At 43.3% G+C, this 5,037-nt stretch overlaps 1 long non-coding RNA gene across 1 annotated transcript in view; it reads left to right on the forward strand.

The window, feature by feature from the left end:
- The window catches only part of LOC109304314, a 16,131-nt gene extending 12,261 nt beyond the window's left edge, over window positions 1-3,870 (forward strand). Inside the window, exons 2-3 of the long non-coding RNA XR_002099348.1 lie at window positions 1,612-1,618; window positions 3,781-3,870. This is a non-coding gene — a long non-coding RNA (uncharacterized LOC109304314). The remainder of the gene's footprint in view (window positions 1-1,611; window positions 1,619-3,780) is intronic.
- The last annotated feature ends 1,167 nt before the right edge of the window (window positions 3,871-5,037 follow it).

Consider the following 5,037-nt stretch of genomic DNA (forward strand, 5'->3'; position numbering starts at 1 on the left):
TGGGGGACGTAACTGTTGGAAGTTATTGTTCAGGTTTCTGTGTTCTTCATTTTGAAATGCAAGAAGGCTTCCTGCCAGTGCACGATGACATTCTCCATTTTGGACAGCATTTTTATTTCTACATGCAGTGGCATAACTAGAGTTGGGCAAGCGAGACACCTTTGGACACTGACTTAGAGAGGGTGCCAGAATCGCCTCCACCATCTCCTCCACCATCCCCATCACTATGGTAGGTGCATCCCAATGCTGCACAGTCACAGAAACTGGGCAGCCCTGCACTCCATAGTCTGTTGGGTTGCAATAGGGCTGCTGAAGTTGAGGGACCAGCTCCCTGTATACTAGCTGCACCAGCCCTGCGGCATGGGCTCCCTGTGGGTTGACTCTGGTGCCCTGTTTGCTTCCCTACCCCAGATACTCTACTGAGTGTCCAGCTATGCCTCCCATGGCAAAAATCCCAGGGAGTGGCACCATTCAGCTCAACCTCTGCATATACGACAGGTCCCAACTTTCTATGGCTGGGCAGTGTACAGCTGTGCCTGCTGTAGCAAAGACTCTGGGGACATGGTGTGGGACAGTGGGGGCATTCTGGTACCCCCTACTGAATTTGTTCCTCAGCTGCAACAGTGAGAGGCTAGTGCAGCTGCACAAGCTGCTGCTAGAGTGTGGAGAGAACCAGGGAAGGTAAGAGTCTTTGTTCCCTGCCTCCAGCTCTGCAGTGGTCAGCACTCTACCCAGGGTGCTGTGGGAAATTGCTATGCCTCTATCTATATGGCATAAGATGAGTCTGATGCACTCTGCTCTCATATGGAGATTCAACATTAGCTAGTGTTTTGTGTGCTGAAAGGATATGGCTATTCTTGGTGTTTAGAAATAAACAGTAAGGCAACATGCAGCTGGAGCACTGCCCACATCTATGGGACAGGACTCATTGGTCTGAGCCTTTCACTGAGTGCCTGTTCTGCAAGGCTTATGAGAAGGACCTGCCTTTTGGGATGCTGAAGGGTTCTTTGTGTTCCCCCTGGGCAGGCTGTGTTGTATTATGTTAGACACAAATTAGCAAAACAAAGATAAACTAAATCAGAGATGAATGATACAGGAAGTCAGGTATCCAGGTTGTGGCCATATTGGTCTAGAGGCAAAATGAATTAAAACTCATAGGAGAGGTGATATCTTTTATTGGACCAACTAGATATTTGCGAAAAAAGTCTTTATTTGGAAGCTTGTGGACATAGGCATCCTTCATTAGGCACAGGAGATTGCAAAGATTGTAAAAGTTCTAAGGAGAAATAAAAATTCATATGAATTCATATGAATTTTCATTTCTACCTAGGAGAACTTTTACAATCTTTGCAATTTCCTATGACTGATGAAGGTTGCCTGTGCCCAAAAGCTTGAAAATAAAGAATTTTTTTTGTAAATATCTAGTTGTTCTGATAAAATATATCACCTCTGCCACATGTTTTGATTCCATATACAGGAAGCATACTTCAACCTAGCATCCCTAAGCCTTGCTTAGGTAGGCTCAAGCCTTTGAAGTTACAGAATATGTGGGTCTCACATTCTTAGTACATATTCAAAGGAGTCTCAGGCTTCTCTGTATTCCCACTTCAGCATTTAAGTTCCGGTCTCTGGTACCAGGGAGCTTCAATCTTGCAGAGACCCCACCTCCTTCTCTCCTGGGAATCTATCCTGCTGTCTGTGTAGGCCTGCAAATGAAATCTTTGAAGCCTTTGAAGTGGTCAGGTTTTAAGCAGTCCAGTCAGATTGTTCCTATTTAAATAAAACATAGGACTCTAACATTTGTGCAGGTCTACAGCCTTGAGAAGTAAATTAATCTCATTTTTTTCTTGGAAAACAGGGTGAATTTCTATCCCCTGTCTCTTTAGAAACATTAATGCAAAATATTCTTTGAACATCCACATATAATTACCTTCCTTCTCCAGGAACAGCAGCTTGCTTTCTCACTAGTGCTGGTTCATTAAAACAGAAATATCTCTTTGTGTTTCAAATTAAGTTAGTGTTCTTCAAGTCTACCCCACCCTCAAGCCATATTCCCTTGAGTCATAGTAATAGAGCTATAAGTAGAAGTGGAAAGGACCTCCAGAGGTCATCTAGTCCAAACCACTGCCTGACGCAAGATCAACCTTATCCAAATCATCCCATACAACCATAGTCCTGAGCTATCTGTTATGACTCAGGACAGAGACCTTGGAGTCATTGTAAACAGTTATCTCAAACATAAACTCAGTGTGATCAAAAAAAGCCAAAAATGCTGGACATCATTAAGAAAGGAATTGAAAATAAAATGGAGAACACCATCATGCCATTATACGAAACCTTGATGCACCCACATCTTGAATATTATACACAGTTCCGGTCTCTACATCTTAAAAAGGAGGAAGTAGAATTGGGAAAGGTACAGAGAAGGGCAACCAAAATAATCAAGTGTATGGAGCTGCATTTTTGTCAGACAGTGGGTCATTTTCTTTCAGCTGTTATTCCCAAATCTCTAGTAATCCCTTTTATATCAAATATATCTTCTCAGCTGGAATTGTCTTCAGAAAACAGGGAGCCCTCCAAATCCCCTATTTTCACTAGACCTTTAATTTATTCAGAACCAGAAGGCCCTCAACTTCATGTTGGCCATCTTCATATATGGACCAAAAACTTAAGCTATACCACTTCCCAGGGAGAAGAAAGCAAACTGTGAAAAGAGGGAGAATGGTATCAAGCCTTAGAGACACCAGTTTAACACAACCTCAGGCATTTAGTAACATGGCCATAGTAGGCATAATAAGAATGAATCTGAAATATGTGAAGGTTCAGCTCCTGACTGGGTGAATGGAAGCAAAAACCCTGGCGTGGTTTTACAGGTGATAGACAGCAGTCATGGTTCTTTAATTGCCCAGTTGAAAACTATCTTGTACTGTTTCAGAACTAGAAACTTTGCCACAAATAATAGTAGTGCACTTGCATTTTTTGGGTCAAGTGTCTTAATATACATCTGTAGCATCTTACCATATACATGTGTAGTAACTATCACAATAGAACTCCAGATTCATTAAGGGCATTCAGTGCTATTGTAATATAAATGTTTAACAACAACAACAATGGCACTAAAGGTCAGCTCTCAGTATCTCATCTTTCCCACAATAAAAATTCTTGGTATGGGTAAAGAAAAGGAAGTGGAACTATTGGTGTTTCTCTGCAGAAAATTTGTTGTACTTAAGGAAACAGTACTGGAGAAGTGCAATAATTGTACTGTAGTCTGTCCAACAGCACTATGGCTAGGTCAGCATAATATGAAAATGATAGTAGCACTTCACTTTTTTGTTTTTAGGAAAAGAGTGGATTCATAGTATGGCTGAGCAGAATTCCAAATTTGACAAGGGTTGTGCTAACAGCAGGGCATATGCTTGCATCCGAGTACAGGTATTCAAATGCCTAAATGATGAGGTCAGAGCAGACTAGGTGCTGATCATAATGCGTGATCATGATGAATCATTGGGCCAGTGTGGATGTGATATACCTTAACTTTAACAAGGCTTTGACCACAACATTCTCATTAACAAACTAAAAAAATATACCAGCAGACTAGATGAAAGTCCTGTAATATGGATACATAACAGATTAGATCATTGTGTTCAATGGGTAGTCACCAATGGCTCAATGTCTAGTTAGGAGGAGTTATCAAGCGGGGTTCCCCAGTCTGTCCTGGGTTCAGTATTGTTTAATAATTTTATTAATAGCGTGGACAATAGGATTGAATACATGCTTAAGCAAATTTGAGGATGACCCCAAGTTGAGTGGAGCTGCAGAAACTCTGGAGGGTAGGGCTAGGATCCAGAATGACCCAGCTAGATTGTAAAAATGGTCTGCAATCTACCAGGAGAAATTCATAGAATCATATCATAGAATCATAGAAGTCGGGTCGGAAGGGACCTTGTAGATCTTCAAGTCCGACCCCCCGCCTGGGCGGGAGAAAAGACTGGACTCAAATGAGTCCAGCCAGGTGGTCATCAAGCCTCTTCTTAAAGATACCCAGGGTAGGAGCCAGCACCACTTCCCTAGGAAGTTGGTTCCAGCTCCTAGCCGCCCTAACTGTGAAGTAGTTCTTGCGGATGTCTAATCTAAATCTACTCTCTAATAATTTGTGTCCATTGTTCCTTGTCATGCCAGGGGGCACTAAGGGAAACAGTGTCTCCCCTAAACCCTTCTGGTCCCCCCTAGTGAGTTTATAGACAGTCACCAGGTCCCCCCTCAGCCTTCTCTTGTGAAGGCTGAACAGGTTTAGGTCCCGCAGTCTTTCAATGTAGGGTCTGCCCTGTAGAATGTAGGGTCTGCCTAAATTCAACACGGACAAGTGGACCTGATTGTCATGAGTGACCTCAGTTACCCTGACATCTGCTGTGAGGAGCACTCGGCCAGATCTGACAAGTCACATAGGTTTTTGACCTGCATGGAAGAACTTTATTTAGTTCAGGAGAAACTCTGAAGGCAAACCCTCAGGCAGACACTCTGTTTCTGGAAGGTGCATATAGGGTCAGACTGGGAAGTTTTGTGGCAGGCTGGATGCTCCTGCCCACTTTAGGTTTATCAGATACCCTAATGAATGGGCTGACCAGGGGGAAGGCTTTTCTGGATTTGGTTGTAGCCAAAGGGGATGACCTAATGGGAGATCTGAGGATTGAGGGTAATCTGAGAGATAACGACCATGCAATGATAGAATTCACTATCTGTCATAGAGCAGGAAGTCAGCCACTAGGGCAGAGTTGCTTGACTTCAGGAAGGCTGACTTCAATGAGCTTAGGAAAATAGTGGGAGAGACCCTATGGGAAGAGGGACTGGAGGGGAAGAGAGTTCAGGAAAGGTGGTTGTTTCTCAAAGGAGCAATCCTCAGAGCACAGAAGAGGTCCATTCCTGTATGCAGGAAAGGTGGTAAAGGGGCCAGGAAGCCCTTTTGGCTTACCAGAGGAGTCAAGGAGTACTTAAAACAGAAAATGAGACTTACGGAGAGTGGAAACAAGGAGGAATACA

Source organism: Gavialis gangeticus, unplaced genomic scaffold (genome assembly GCF_001723915.1).
Source record: "Gavialis gangeticus isolate Ggan-Ray unplaced genomic scaffold, GavGan_comp1, whole genome shotgun sequence".
Taxonomy (NCBI): Eukaryota; Metazoa; Chordata; order Crocodylia; family Gavialidae; genus Gavialis; species Gavialis gangeticus.